This window comes from Macaca fascicularis, chromosome 14 (genome assembly GCF_037993035.2).
Source record: "Macaca fascicularis isolate 582-1 chromosome 14, T2T-MFA8v1.1".
NCBI lineage: Eukaryota > Metazoa > Chordata > Mammalia > Primates > Cercopithecidae > Macaca > Macaca fascicularis.
The window spans coordinates 116,655,629-116,671,975 of record NC_088388.1 but is presented as its reverse complement, the minus strand read 5'-3'; the positions used below and the strand labels follow the sequence as shown (position 1 = coordinate 116,671,975).

The 16,347-nt window shown below is 49.8% G+C and overlaps 2 long non-coding RNA genes across 2 annotated transcripts; one reads left to right on the top strand and one right to left on the bottom strand.

Annotated features, from left to right (window-relative positions):
• Positions 1 to 356: 356 nt before the first annotated feature.
• Positions 357 to 14,883, top strand: LOC102122937 (uncharacterized). Its single transcript, XR_001485209.4, has 3 exons — positions 357 to 468; positions 718 to 816; positions 13,686 to 14,883. It is a non-coding gene; the product is annotated as an uncharacterized lncRNA (long non-coding RNA).
• Positions 11,186 to 14,499, bottom strand: LOC123568681 (uncharacterized). The gene is made up of 3 exons (XR_006692126.2): positions 14,378 to 14,499; positions 13,695 to 13,808; positions 11,186 to 11,418 (listed from the first exon to the last, which is right to left on the bottom strand). It is a non-coding gene; the product is annotated as an uncharacterized lncRNA (long non-coding RNA).
• Positions 14,884 to 16,347: the final 1,464 nt, after the last annotated feature.

The following is a 16,347-nucleotide window of genomic DNA, read 5'->3' as shown; positions in this document are numbered from 1 at the left end:
CTTGGGGGGTGGCCTCTGCAGGCCGAGGCTTAATGAGCCCCATGGCCCCAGGTGGCATTCAGAGGCCTGGGACTTGCTTCCTAGCCAGGACTCTTGTGAACATTTCCCTTCCCTCTCCAGAAAGGTCACGTGGGCTGGCAGTTACTGAACTTTCGCTTCACTTTGGGATTTTCCACAATTCAGACCTGCAATGAGTCACAAAGATGTACCAAGCCTGGGAAATGACTGGGTGAATTACTCTTAATCACACAACTCCGACCACGACAGCCTCCGTCTGAGGGCGCAATTCCCTTTCTGACCACCAGAGGGAGCATGTGGCTTGCGCCGAATCCCCTCCAATTGCGTGTTTTCAACTCAACCTTTCCAAGGGCCTTTGCCGGGAGGAGGGGCTCCTGAATGGTCCGTCTGGTGGCCTGATTTCCTAGGAAAGCCCTCAGCTCTTCTCATTCCGCTTGTTCACCCCCCCAGGTACAGCACTTGCCCCACTCTGGGGTAATTCTTGGTTGTGGAGTCTTAAGTGCTCATTCCTTCCCAGAGGCAGAGACCCCACGTGATCTACATATCTTCCCCAAAGCCTGGGGAACGGCGAGCCTCTAACCCTGTAGTCTGAGTAAATCAACGACAGTAGGACATGGGGAGGGGCAGAGAAGTCAAGCAGGGACGTTTGTGGGGAGGGAGGGGAAAGAGGCTTTGCCTGAGTAGCTCTTCTCACCCCAGCTGCAGTGAGTCTGATTCAACTGATGGGACGTCGGTGGTGGTTCTGCCTCCCCAGGTGAACTCAAAGTGGAGCAAAAGATGACAGTCACGGCTTAGTAGGTGAGCATGGCCAGGCGAGGGTGAGGGGAACGCAGGAGGTGGAGCAGGTGAGGGCCCAAGGGAAACTGGACTTGTTTCACGTTCTGGGGAGAGGACAGGTAGCTCTGCCCCGCCAGCCCCTGGGAGAGCAGTTCCAGAGCCCCCAGGCCCAGAGGTGCTGGCCTTGGGCAATGGGGTTGCAGGGTCTCTGCTAAGTCCGCTGAATCCTGGCCTTCCTCACAGTACCCATGAACAGGAAGAGCTGGGCAGGAAGCCCAGGGAGGGCCAGGAGAATTAGCCTGTGAGCCAGCAGCCAGTCCCACCCCTATCCCTTGCTAAAGCGTCCACCGCCCAAACCCACCCAGCCTCTGCACAGCCCCAAAGAGCCCTGTGGGCATGGGGGCAGAAGGGCTTCTGCTGGGTTCTGGCAGGCCCTCCCAGTGGCCTGGACTTCCCCATCAGAGGAAGTAGAGCCTCAGATAGGCCAGTCTCGAGCTCCTACAGGCTGATCTCCTGTCCAGGGTGAGGGTGCCCCTGGCATAGGCCTCCAGTTTTTCTAAATGCTTTGGGACATCAGGGGAAATCTCCACCCCGCCCCAGCAATTCTGAACTCTCTCTTGTACAGGGAGCAAGGAAGGGGTGCTCCAAAGAACGGAGCGTCTCCCCTGGTGCTGCCTCTAGTGAAGGAAGTGGGCTGCCTAGACAGACAGGGCTGGGAGTGGAGGGAGTGAGGGGTGTTGTGTGAAGAAAGGCGCAGGGCAGGGGGTGGTGTAGAGTCTCCTCCCAGGCTCTCCCGGCTTCAACCCTCCCTCTGCTCCGCACGGCAGGGGCTGCTGCGGGGAAGGTTAGTCGCCTCCCTGTTGATCCGTGGCCCCAGGCAGCTGAGCTCTGAACTGCAATTCAGCAAGGGCCTCTGGGGCGGGTAATCTGTGCCTCACCAAGCGCCCATTCTTCATTCCTCGCAGGCTGCCTGACAAATGCCTGGGCAGCGGAGATCAGAGGCAAATGCCGCGGCAGCTCGGCCCTGTTGTCAGAGCGAGTCACTGGCTGGGAAGATGGATTGGGCCTGGGCCTCAGAGCTAGGGCCACAGCAGCCTCCTTCCGGGACATGGGGAGGGCAGTGTTGAGCCCAGGGCTGCCCTGGGAGAGCCGCAGAGGGGCCCGAGTGTCCTAGCCTTGGAAGAAACCCGGGGCTCAGACTCAATGCCCGCTCCCAGGTCTGGCTGCAGGAGGAGCCACAGGCTGCAGACAATTCATAGTTTGCCGTTGAGTGATTGAGGACTTGGGAAGAAATCCGGTTTGCAACTTCGAACCTTCATTCCCAGAGCTTCAACCTGACACTGCAGGGGCAAAGAAGGTGGCCTTGGGAGGCCGAGGGAGGGGTCTCCCGCAGGCGTGGATGGACCTCATGTCTAGAATGGACTGGGACGAGCTGTGTTCAGGAGTGGCAGCTCCCCAAGCCCTGTTTTGGCAGATTTGATTTTCAGTTTGTAGGCATGGGGCCTCAGATGTGAAGGGAAGCTCAGAATTCAGGGAGGTTCGGGGTCCCCTGGCAGGGCAGGGGACCAGGGCAGAGCACCCACCAGGGGACCCCGAATCTCCCTGAATTCTGAGCTTCCCTTCACAGGGTGCAGGTGAGACCAGGTCAGGAACAGTCCTGAAACAGTGGAGGCCCAGCCTGGCCTGTCCCGCTCCTATGGGCTTGCTGGGCTACCTGCTGTCACCCTGAGTGACACCCCGAAGTTCCTCAGCCCCAGAAGGCCTCCAGTCACCATGGCTGCTACTGTCTCTAGATGTCTAAACTTGGTTCCCTTTTCAAGAAATGCTCACTGTCACTTCCCCAAAGGGCTTCTTTGGTGTCACTGAGAGGAATTCCCCCCGGTGAGCAGGGCAGCAGGGAGGGGAGAAGAGGGGAACGTCCTGAGCTGGGGAAGCACTTTGTGGCCCCGGAAGCCCTGCCTGCAGCTCTGCGCAGACCACACTGTGGAAGATGGAAAATTGGCTTCACTGCCAGCTCTGCTCTTGGCCTGCTGTGTGACCTTGGGAAGGCCCTGGTCTGTCTCTGGACTTGGCTTTGGAAAAAACAGACACAAGACAAAAGTCCCAAGCTTCAGCTCACACGTCAAGGAGCTGTAACTTTTCAGGGGAAGGGGTAAGGGGAGAGCTGTGGCTGACCCCGTTGTTCCCTCCCGCCCCTTGGATAGCTGTTCTTAGAGAAAAGCTGGGTACACCCCCACAGTCCCTGCAAATACATGCTTGGCGTCCTCCTGTCAGTGAACACAGAGGCGCCCAGCAAGTGATGAAGGCAGACAAAAAGACACACTTGACAAAGCAAAGGAGATGAGGCTGGCTTGGCCCCGAGCCAGGAGCACGCTGAATTCTCTTGTGGTCTCTGTTTCCTGAATGGCCCACCAATCAGTAACCGAGTGCGTGCCAAACCCAGCCCACACAGGAGCCCGGTGTCCTCTGCTCTGCAGTAAATACTACTTCAGGCCTTATGTCCGAGGACCATATGCTCCCAACACAGCCGATAAAATCATCCAGGAGTAGCCTGGAGGCCGCAGACACCCGCCCCAGGGGGCAGGAGTGAGACGGGCCAGGCTGGGCCTCTGCTGTTCCGAGAGTGTTCCTGACCTGCTCTCTCTAGCACCCTGGGCACCTGCCAGGGGACCCCGAATCCCGTGAATTCTGAGCTTGCCTTCACATCTGAGGCCCCACTGCTTATAAGCTACATGAGGGCAGGGATTGCATCTGAAAGTTCACCCACTGATCCCAGTACCTCGCCCCCCTTTGGGCACCTAGTGCACCCTCCATACATGTTCATTGAGTGCACATGTGACTGGTGGCCTAGAGGAATGAAGGAGTGATTGATTACCCAGCAGGTGGGCCGCCCCTGCCCCTGCTCCATGCCCCCAGGAGCAAGGAAGTTGTTGGGCCAGGGTAGGCAGCTGGGGTGGTCTGAGGTGTGCATGATCCCTTCTTCCTTGGCCTCACAGTTAAGGTCACAGGCTTTGGAATCAGCAGACCTGGGTTTGAGCCCTGGCTTAGCCAATAATGAACTATGCATGTGCAAGCTCCCTTGGAGACTCAGTTTCCCTAAATGGAGAAACTATCTTTAGCCTGTGGACATTCTTTGCGTGAGGTCGATTACCTCTGAGGCTCTTTTTAGCGTTAAGGCGACGCTGCGGCTTTTCCTGTGCCCGGCCAGGTATCACTGCCCCTTCCTTCAATGCTTCCGCGTTTGAGAAAGCTCCGTCCCGTGCTTGCTTCTCAGGACAAATTGTTCAGGGAGGACAAAGGCCCCTGAGTCCGCCCTCAGACTGGCCAGGTCTAGGGAGAGGCTGGCGCAGCCATGGGTCGCAGCCCCACGCACTCCCGGGCACCACGTGGGCCACAGCGTAGACTTGGCTGGCCCAGCCTTAGGGTTGCCCCGCCTCCTGGGCCTTCTGCCAGCTCAGCGGTGGAGTCCTCACTTCAAAGTCAGCGGAGGGTGGTCTATGACTACCATACCCAAAGCAGGGATAGTTTGTGAAAAAAGTTTCTTGATTATAGGTTTCTCCTTTGTGTGTGTGTGTGTGTGTGTACGTGAGTGTGAGATTGTGTGAGTATATGTGAGTTCTGTGAGTGTGAATGTGTGTGTATGTGAGCTAAACGTCTTACATCCAAATACTAGGAAATACGAAGTGTGAATGTATGTGTGTGTGTGTGAGAGATTGTGTGTGTGTGAGAGATTGTGTGTGGATGAGTGTGTGCACGTGTATATGAGTGTGTGAATGTGTGTTGATTGTGTGAGTGTGCAATTGCGTGTGTGTGTATGTGTATATGTGAATGTGTGTGCATGAGTGTGTGAATGTGTGTGTGAATGTGTGTGTATGTGAATGAGTGTTAATGTGTGACTGTGTGTGAATGTGTGTGTGAATGTGTGTATGTGAATGTGAGTGTGGGTGTATATGGGAATGTGTGTGTGAATATGTATATGTGAATGTGTGTGAGTGTATGTGAACGTGTGTGAATGTGAATGTGTGTGTATGTGAATGTGTGTGAATGTGTATGTGAATGTGTGAATGTGTGTATGTGAATGTGTGTGTGTGAATGTGTGTGTGAATGTGTGTGAATGTGCGTGTGTGAATATGTGTATGTGAATGTGTGTGTGTGAGTGTGTGTGTGAATGTGAGTGTGAATGTGTGTGTATGTGAATGAGTGTGAATGTGTATGTGAATGTGTGTGTATGTGTATGTGAATGTGTGTGTGAATGTGTGTGTGATTGTGTGTGGATGAGTGTATGAGATTGTGCATCCATGAGTGTGTGCATGTGTATGAGTGTGCATGAATGTGTTACTTGTGTGATTGTGCAATTGCGTGTGTGAATGTATGTGTATGTGTGTATGTGTGAATGTGTGATTGTGTGTGGATGAGTGTATGAGATTGTGCATCCATGTGTGTGTGCATGTGTATGAGTGTGCATGAATGTGTTACTTGTGTGATTGTGTGTGCAATTGTGTGTGTGAATATGTGTGTGTATGTGAATGTGTGTGCATGAGTGTGTGAATGTGTGTGTGAATGTGAGTGTGAGTGAATGTGTGTGAATGTGTGTATGTGAATGTGCGTGTGTGAATGTGTGTATGTCAATGTGTGTGTGTGACTGAATGTGAATGTGTGTGTGAGTGTGTGAACGTGTGAATGTGTAAGTGTGCATGTGAATGTAAGTGTGGGTGTATATGTGAATGTGTGTGTGAATGTGTGTGTGTGACTATGTGTATATGAATGTGTGTGTGTGTGAGTGTGTGAGTGTGTATGTGTGAGTGTGTATGTGAATGCGTGTGAGAGAGTGTGTGCGTTGCTAGTTGTGCTGGAACTGGGGAGAAGCAGGGCAACCCAGGAGGGTGCGTGGGTGGACCTGGCATCTGGAGCCCTGCGCAGCGATTCAGCCTCCTCAGCTGAGAATCAGAGGTCTGTTTTGGAGGACACCGTTCATCTCCTCCAGTAGTTCTTAGAGGCTGGCAAGGACACAGGCTGGGGCAGGGAGTGAGCCCAGCCTCCGGCTTCACTGCGAGACATGACTGGGGTGAAGGGCAGGACCTGTGTAGTGGAGAATTTGGCCGCTGTCTATGTTGCACTGCACAGCAGCCTGCCGCGCCACCATCCCGTCCTGTGGCACTAGGGGGAGGCAGACACCAGGTTCCCTGTGTGGAGGCCTGGAGCTTCCTTCCGCGGAGGACCGAAGAGTCACATCCAGCAGTGGGCCAGAGAGGCGGGATGTCCTCTCCAGCCATCAGAGCCACGCCCTTCCCCCGCCTTCCCATAGCTCCCACCCTTCCCACACTGCACTTTCCAGGAGTGCAGACGCGGCAGCTGGCTTCCCAGGACCTGTCCCAAGACTTCTCCTGAGTCCGGGGTCTCAGGGCAAGCTTCCAAGGTCGCCTCTCCTGAATCTGAGGCATCCCCAACAGATGTAGAAGATTCATTCTCTCTGGAAGGATTTTTCCTCCTCTCAAACTTCGCAGTGGAAATGATATGAAGCAGGGGCGGGGCAGTGGCAGAGCTGCTGGAGCAGGATAGACAGGCGTGACCGTGAGCTTGGCTCGGTCACTGACCAGCTGGGCAGCCCTAGGGAAGTCCTTTAGTGTCTTGGAGCCTCGGTTTTCTCATCTGTGAGATGGGGTTTGTGATATCCAACTCATTAAAGAGACTGAATGAGATCATGTGTGTAAACGAGATATGTACGCCACAAAGTGTTATGAACATGTAAAATGGGTGAGGGACGAAGCAATGTTCACCAAGGCTTCTGCTGGGCTGGGTGATTGCGTGTTTTTCAGCCATTTATTATTAAGCAAATTTTTGTTGACTATTAAGTATATGCCAGACACTTTGTTAGTGTTTTTGACAAGCTTAAGTGGATAGTGTTTATGAAACTACAGAACATAAACCTTCTAGTTTATCTTCTAGTCCAAGATTTCCCAAATGCCAGCCCCCAGACCTATGCTAAGCTTCTTACATCCAATTACTGGGAAATAGAAAAAACAGATCCAAGATTCTGTAGCCTGGGATCTCTCTCTCCTCCTCACCTGTGCCTGTGTGCGTGTGTAGCTGTGTGGTTTCGGAGCCACTGAGACCCAGAGATGGTAAATGCTGTCAACGGATAGCATGTCCCATGCCAGGGGCTTCGGGCATGCGCCTATTAACTTTTCGAGAGGGGCAGGGACTGCCCAGCCACAGTCTCAGGACTCCTCCTAAGGGTTTGACCCATAGGAACGTGTCGGCAGATTGCCCAGAATATAGAGTCTGAAGGCCTTCTAATTCTATATTTTGTCACTTAGTGGTTCTGTCATTTAGTGCCTGCATAATTATCAGCAAGTCACTTGCTATCTGAAGCCTCAATTTCCTCATCTGTAACATGGGGATATTGATGCCTGTCTTGCTGTGGGATCTTCATGTGAGCATACTTTGAAAACTGCAGGCCGGGCGTGGTGGCTCACACCTGTAATCCCACCACTTTGGGAGGCCTAGGTGGGCAAATCACGAGGACAGGAGTTCAGGACCAGCCTGGCCAGCAGAGTGAAACCCCATCTCTACTAAAAATGCAAAAATTAGCTGGGTGTGGTGGCATGCACCTGGAGTCCCAGCTACTCGGGAGGCTGAGGCGGGAGAATCATTTGAACCTGGGAGGCAGAGGTCACAGTGAGCCGAGACCACACTTTTGCACTCTAGCCTGGGTGACAGAGGGAGCAATCCAAAAAAAAAAAAAAAAAAAAAGGAAAAGAAAACTGCAAAGCTCCACTTTTTTTAACTCCAATGAAAGCCAGAACCAGACTGAGTTTTCAAAGGAGAAACCCTTCAGGCTGAATTTTCTTCCACTTCTTCCAAGTCCAGCTGTATTTAATATTGAAAGATAATCTCCATGGAGGAGCCCCCGTCCCGCCCAAAGGTTTCTCGTACTCCGTCTTTGGGCGACACCTGCTGGCCATGGCAGGTACTGTGTCCTCCTCTAGCTAAACAACTCCCCGGAGACAACTTGCCCATCTCCTTAGACATTCACAGCCATGCTGCAGGGTCGGTGTTCTGTTCCCACTTCCACAGATCAAAAAGGTGAGACTTGGTCCTCCCAGCTCATGAGAAGTGCAGTGAATCTCTGACTCCAGGTTCTTGGCTCCATCTCATCCCTACTTCTTGCTCTTAGGCCAGGCGGAGTAGGGAGTCATCCCCTCCCAGGCAGAGGAGACCTCCCACCCCACAAATCATTCTGAAGTAGGCACTGAGATTAGGGGCAAGGCCAGGGTTGGAGCCTAGGACAGACCTGGTCAAGAAAGACTCATCCTTGTGTCAACAACCCCACCAATTCCCCATCTGCAGAGCAACTAGACCGATGGCAGGGGCTTCAGCGATAAAAATTCACTCTGAGGAGGCAGAGAGATGCCATTTGCTCAGGCTGCATGGTGAGGAGCTGGGGACAGCCTATCCCCTGGGCCTGTTGCCTCTATGCCCACTGTGTGGGGCAGTGGCTAGCCTGAAATCTGGCGTGTGGCTTGGGGGAAGCGGGTGCCCCTGGTCAAGGAACTTCTCAGTCAGGAGGCAAAAAGTATTGTGATTGAGAATGAGGACTTGGCCTCATCCTTGAGAGATGCACACAAAATGATCAATGGATGAAATTATATAACATGAAATTTGCTTCAGAAAAATTCATGGTGATGGGAGGGGAGCATGAATGAAACAAAAAACTGGCCATGAGTCAACTATTGTAGCATCTGGGAAGTGAGTGCATAGTGATTCGTTTTACAATTCTCCCCACTTTTGTATATACTTGAAATTTTCCACGTTCAAACTTTTAAAAAATGTAACAGCAGAAACACTACTACCACCATCAATGTGAATACACAGAATTAGACTGCCTTGAGCATCTGACTGCGTGAATTGGAGAACTTAGTTAATTTCTCTATGTCTCAGTTTCATTGTCTGTAAAATGGGGTTGATAATAATCATACCAGTCTTACAGGGTTGTTTTGAGATTATGCATCTGGAGGAATTAGCATAGTGCTGGGCCCACAGCAAGCACTCAATTATAATCACTGTCATTAGTAGGAATCCAGGGCTCTGGTTATAATTTGCCAAAAGAAGAAGATACTTTGGCTGATACAGACAAACAGTTGGCCAGCCAGTTCAGCTTAGAGTTTGGATCGATGAGTCTTTGAGGACACAACTCTGAACTGCCGTGTGCCGGGTGTGTGGGTGTCTCAGATGGGTAGACACACACCGCAGAGTCAAGCTTTCCTGAGACCCCGCAGGGAGGCCTTTTCCCTGCCTCTCTGCACATCTTTCCCATTGTTCAAGCCCAACTCACATCCTCCCTTGGTTTTTGTTGACCACTCCTTTCTCTGAGCTTAAGCAGCTCTCTTCACAGACTCATCGAACCCCTGCTGTAGGTGAGACTATAAAGATCATCTAACCCAGCCACATCATCATAGCTTCATTCAACAAACAGTCATCAAAGACCTGCGTTGGGTGCTGAGGATGGAGTGATGAACAAGGTGGGCGAGAGACTGAGGGCAACAGGGCCTGGGAGGGAGGTAAACACCACAAAGCTGAGCACAGGTCAGGCAGTCAGGAGCCCTGGACCTAAGCCCTGACTCTGCCATGTGACCTGGGATGCCCTTCACCTGCCAGCCACTGTTTCCTCCTGGGAAGAACAAGGAACTTGCAGGAGATGCTCCCCAGGTCCCTTCACACTCTGACCTGCCAACTCTGAGCATGTAGGCCTCCCTATGTTGCTCTTTAAACATCTTCTTCTCCACTGGAATGCAAGCTCCGTGAGGGCAGGGACTCTGTGCTAGACTTTCCAGGGATCAGGGAACTCCTTGCACGGGGACTGGGCACAGACTTGCCAAAACAATGAGTAAACCAATAAAATGTACTTCCTCCAGGCCAAGTGTGGACCAGAAACGGTGAAAGAACAGAGTTTTTAACCGGGAGAAGCGGGAAATAGATCCCCAAAAACCTCACACTGTACCACTTGGAGATTGACGATGCCCACCAGTGTGTTAAAGCCTGCAGTAAAAAACAAAAACAAAAACAACTCCCACAAAAACCTATTTACCTTTGCTTATTCCAGTCTTTTCCAAACCTATTTGAGCATAGATCACTTTCTGCACCTCACCTGTTACCTTCTTGTGAAACACTTGTGAAATGCTATATTAGATCTTTTCTTTGTTTTCAGCTGGGTTTATTAAAAATAAGGTCAAGTTTGGTAAAGATGCTAGGTTTCAATGTCATTGTGGCCTGAATAGGAACCTTATTGCTGCATTCTTAGCTGAGCTCTGCCACCCTCACTGGGGCTGGACTAGGACCTTAGATGACATTCTGAGCCCCCCATTGTGTAAGTAAGTACCATTCGACCCAGGCAACACCTCATTTCCCAACTTTCACCAAATGATGAATGGGATCATGTTTTCTCTCAAATCATCCACATCAGGATTACAGGCCGAGGAGGCCAGTTCAGTAGAAGTTCATGGGATAGTGGTCCAGAGTGATTGGCATGTCAGCCCAGGAAAGCCAACAAAACATTGGACAACAGTAAGAGAAGATCAGCTACCTATTGAGGGGGTGATGTTGCTGGACTGGAGCTGCTCAGACCTCATCTGGATGCATGAGTCTTCAGTTTTAAGAGAGATTTTTATTTTTTAATTTTATGAGACAGAGTCTGTCACCCAGTCTGGAATACAGTGGTACAATCACAGCTCACTAACATCCTCAGCTTTCCAACCTCAGGCGATCCTCCCACCTCAGCCTCCTGAGTAGCTAGAACTACAGGCATGCGCCACCATGCCTGGCTATTTTTAAAGTTTTTTGTAGAGATGGGTCTCTCTATATCGTCCAGGCTGGTCTTGAATTCCTGGGCTCAAGTGACCCTCCCACCTCAGCCTCTCAAAGCGCTGGGGTTACAGGCGTGAGCCACCATGCCCAGATGAGATATTGCTAAAGTTGAATATAAGCAAAGAAGGAAACCAGAACAGGGAAAGGTCTATAAATTTAGTCAGAAAAGAAAAAAGATATGCAGTCTGGCAAAAGGAAGGTGTGGGGGCCTGCGGTAGCAGTTCTCTAATATTTGAATAGCTGCCATTTGGTTGAGATTGGGCACATCCTTTGAACTGCAGAGAGCTAAGGCAGATTTGGGCTTGATAAAGAAAAGCATGTGTGCATGACTGTGGGCAATGAAATTAGATAAATGTCTGTGTGGGGAGCAAGCCCCTTGTCCCTGGCAGCATTTGAGAGACTGAGTTGATACCTGTTGGGTCAGTGTAGAAAGCCAGTGGGTGTGAGATGGTGCCAGGTGAGGTGAGCTCTAAGGCACTGCCCCCTCTCAGATTCTGTGACAGAGGAGCCAACATTCCCCATGGTCTCCAGACAACATCTTTATTCAGCCTCCCTGTCCCAAACTGCAGCCCGCTCACCACTGGGGCACCCCGGGAGCCGTGGCTTTGGCCTCCAGCAGGTGGAATTTCTGGGCAGCACATTTCTCCTGCTCAGAGTGGCTGGAGGGCTTGCTAGCGTTTTGTAGCAACTCCTGGACTTTGAGGAGGGTCTCGGTCCACAACGCTGGTGGCCAGTCACAGCGACAGGAGGGATGCTGCCCTGCAGAGAGAACGTGGAAGGCATTAGGACAGCACCAAGGTGTCTCCCGTCCCGAGATCCTCCAGTGCATGGACTGGCAAGTCCAGCCCGTGGTGAAATGACCAGACTTTCTAGGAAGAGAACTTTCATCATCTAAGTCAAGGTCACCACCATGGGCCTGGGCCTTGACTTTCTCTTCTCTGGGGAGGAAAACCTCTGCAAGGGGGCTTCTGTGTGAACAGCACTGTACAAACACATGATTGACATACAGACTCAAGACCTCTGAGGCAAGGGGGGAGCCCTGGCTAGAATCCAAAGAACCTAGTCCCTGGCCACAGTGTGACCCAAGGAAAGCTCCTGGGATGGATTCAGGTTTTGCAGGGCTGGAAGCTTAGACCATTGAGGGCTGGAAGCTTAGACCTCTCTAAGGAAAACAATACACAATTACGAATACAAAATTAGGTAAAATATAATTATTAACATATTAATAATCAAATGTGATTATTAATTTAGAACGATAAAAAGAAATTGCAACAAGTTACAAATCTTGAGAAAACTGATAAATGCCATCATGAAATCCAGACAGATAGCATAATATTTGTATTAACTGACACACCTCAAAAATGCTTTCTAAATTAAAAAAAAAAATTTAACATTACTTCGCTCACAGCTTTACACAGGCTGGCTTCTGGCTCCATGCATTTCAAACTTTGTCTTTCCTACACTACACACACACCTCTGGTGCAGGCACCTGAGGCCACAGTTATACTGTGATACAACTTGTGGCTCTGCAACTTCATGTCACAAAGCACGGTGAGTTGGCCCAGTCGGTGGTAGGAGAGTTCCTGCAAGCCTTTCCCTGCCCTGGAAGTACATGCATGGCCTGTCAACCATATAAACACATCCCCACCAATCCCAAGCCAGAGTCAGATCCCCTCAGAATGTTCACCAGACCCACCGAGAAGCCAGAGCAGAGAAGGGTAGCAGCCGTGATTGACTGTAGTTAAACTTTCTACAAATGTTTTCATATCTGACCATGTGAACACGTTACTAGGGCCCAAAAGGAACCTGAAGCTTGAGCTGTGTAAGTGTCATGGTATAAGCATCCCAAATCTGCTTCTGGGGCTCCTCTGATATTCACTCTCTTCATCTATACAATGATCAAAACAATTCTGGCGTATGTATCCAGATCCTTTTTGGTGAGAATCTGAAATGGACGAAAACATAAAGCCTCTGGAACCTAAAAGCGCTGCCTACAGGGTTAAGATGACAACTGTGAAGACCACAGTGATGCAGGCTGAGCAGGAACTGTTGAGACTTCTTTGGTTTTAGGGGTCAGCACTCCTGCGGGGTCTAATGTCCTGCCAAATGCTCACTCTTAGAGACCGGAAACTCTCACACGAGAACTTTCGGCTGGGTGCGGTGGCTCACGCCTGTAATCCCAGCACTTTGGGAGGCCGAGGTGGGTGGATCACCTGAGGTCAGGAGTTCGAGACCAGCCTGACCCACATGGAGAAACCCTATCTCTACTAAAAATATAAAATTAGCCAGGCTCAGGGGCGCATGCCTATAATCCCAGCTACTTGGGAAGGCTGAGGCAGGAAAATCACTTGAACCTGGGAGGTGGAGGTTGCAGTGAGCCAAGATCACGCCACTGCACTCCAGCCTGGGCAACAAGAGCAAAACTCCATCTCAAAAACAAAAACAAAAACAAAAAACAAAACAAAAAAAACTTTCAAGCTTAAGACTTTGACCCCAGCTAAAGGACATCTCTCTGGAAGGCATGGCATGTGAGGCTGTAATCAGATATCTGCTACCTTGTAAGAATGAGCCCATCTGGTCACTAAATCAACATTTACTGAGTGTTCCCCTAGAGCCAGGAGGCACCAGGCTAGGGCCTGCATGTACAAATCGAAAGGGTCAGAGCCCAGTGTCTAGAAGAGGAGACAAGTCAGACACGTGCATAAATAGCCACAATTCTAGACAAAGGGATGTGATCCATGGGCCAAGTAGATGTCTGAGGCAGTGGGAGCCCAGAGGAGGCCTGGTCAGGGATAACTGGGGGTACCTGACCAGGCCCTGCTGAATGGGAAGCCTTAAACAGGTGAAAAAAGGGGCACTGGGTACTTGAGAAGGGTGAAGGTTTTCCAGCGTAGAAAACACTTTCATAAAATGTGATAAGCACATTTGTGAGTGACCCATGGGCCAGAAGAAATGCCGGAAGACTTGGGAAGCCAGCAAATTTAGCTCCACTCATTGCACTTTCTTTTTTTCCCTATCTCTCTCAGTTTTCATACCTTCCACACCACCACTCTCCAGAGAGAAATGTGACAATGAGCTTCAGCTCCATCGAATCCGGACTTCATGGACCCTCTCTGGGTTGGCTTCTCAACCGACTTCAGAGTTGTGAGCTGAGAAAGAACAGCGGGAGAGAGGTACAGTTTTCCAGGGACTCCTGCCTTGCTGGGGGCTTCCACAGCCCCTGACCAACCATCCTGAAGTCACTGCTGAGACAGCAGCCTGAACAAGGGCAATGGGACCTCAGAGGCAGCATCGGTACTGTCAGAGCCCCAGGGCTTTCGACCCTTTGCTCCAGTGAGCTTAGAGCCATAATATTATCATCCAGAATGATGAGAGAGTAAGTGGCAAACATACCTAGACATCTTCTGAGCCCAGCAGACAGAATTTGGGTTTAAGGAGAACCTGGGTAGTTTAATGACACATGCTATTTTTTTAAATATAGGCATCATACTCTATGAATTGTAATGATTCATCCCATCTCAAGAAGATGGAATTTTAGATGTATGTGGATATATTTGAAGCCAACACTGTTTATTTTGTGTAATGTTTTTTGTGCCTATTAGTTTCTGAATATCTGTGCATAAAAGCGTCTGTTTCTCTGCCTGCACACATTTGTGGGTACACCCTATACACCTATGTGGGGTGGGAGGGGGGAATGTGCATATTTGTTTGCATTTACCTTGTGTTTGGTCTTAGGAAGAGATCTTGGTGATCATTCTAGCCCAACTCTTTCACCTCACTGGTGAAGAAACTGAGGTCCAGAAAGGCAAAGGTGACTTGTCACAGATCACACAGCTGGCTATGGAGACAGAGATGACACAAGAACCTAGGATTTCTGATTTGTAGATGAGGACCTTTTCTATAATGTTAAAATCAATTATAAATTGCAGGGAGGGAAGCAGGGAGATCCTTGTTTTTTCCTCCCCCAACCGATAAGGAAGTACTAAGAAGGTCAATCTTGAATTAGCTATATAATACCAAAAGTTAAGTTTTTCACACTGACCTGGTTCAGTATTGACTCCTTTTATGAACACCCTATTTATACTCAAGTTGTCAAAGAATTCCAGAGGGCATATGAAGCCTTTGTTAAAATAATTATATTCCTTTGTTTTTGAAGAAAAGTATCCAAAATATATAAGCTTATTGTTTGAGTTAAACAATAAAAACATCTGCTGTTTCTCATGATGGCTCTAGTCTTAATATAACATGGCAAAATAATACCCCCTAAATATCCATGATTAACCTGAATTGGAGAGGGCTCACCTCCCAGTGACTTCATGTAGCTGCTTCAACTGGCTTTGGTTAAAAAAACAAAAACAAAAGCACAAAAGCCAAAATGTAGACACATCATCACCCAGCATTCTGATGCAAGAAAATATTAAAACGAATCACTGCTTTTAAATGGATAGTGTGTTCCTACTAGAAAAGAATCCCACAAATTTGAGGCTTAAAAAACATGGAGCATATGCATAGGTGCCAATGCAGAATTTCTGGATCGTGTTCAAATCACATTTAAGCACAGGTGTGCCTGTCATTAAGTGTTTATGTTTACCTGTACACATGAATGTTTGCCTGGGCAACTGTGTTTGTTCTCACTCTGGTGTGAATATATTTGTGTGTGAGTGTGAAGTTTTCCAGATAATTTTGGGAACTGTCCCTTCTATCAAAATAAAATATAGCCCCTCCAAAATGTCAGCTGAAGAGGGGGCTGTCAGGGTTTAAGGTGGGTGGGGGTAGAACACGCCGCCTGACTCTTTTCCCCAGAGTTTCATTTTTCCCTTGGGATTTCCTGGCCTGCTGGATCGCCCACCCCTAATATAATTCCTGTCGAAGAGGAGACTTCTGGATATATCTGAGCCAACCTGTCATTTTCAAAGATATTTCCCTAGATACTAAGGAAGAACAAAATCAATGGGAAACACAAAAAGCATCAGGCCTGACCTGCCTATTTTTCAGGTCCTTCTTTTGTTAGACATTTCTACAGGCCCTTCCAGCCTCAACGTGCACCTTCCGTGTTTCTACAGCCTCTTGCCTGGATTTCCAGCTCCTTGGCTCTGGCCTTGTCACAGCATGGAATGCACGATATAATCCCAACATCCCACAGTTCCCTCCTCCCAGCTCCCACAGGTCAAGGTCCTTGTGAGCAAAGCCATTCCCATTCATGATAGTTACCTGTGCTCACGATGTGTCAGCCATGGGGCTTGTCTTAGTTAATCCTCGCTATGACTTTCCAAGGCAGATGCTGGGGATGTCCCCATTCCACCGGTAAGGAAACTGCAGCTTGGCACGCATACATTTCCCAGGCACACAGCTGGCAATTGGTAGAGCTGGGCTGAGAACTCGTCTCTTGCTGTTTCCAAAGCCAGGCTCTTAACCATGACATTAAAAAGCTTCCTTTTGCCAGAGGGGTCCTCAGGTCTGCTCTCCCCACCTGACCACCCCTTTATTTCCACATATATGTCACCTCCCAGGGACAGCCAGACTGTAGTCACCGGCACAATGAATGACCTCGCCCTTCAGGTAATGCACATGTTGTGGTTCTTTAAAGCCCACTGCGTGTAACTAGCATAAAACCTCCTACACTCAGGTTGTAGAGGTACTTGGAGTGGATGCAAAGAGGAGGGTCCTTCTCTACTTCCAGCGTGTGGG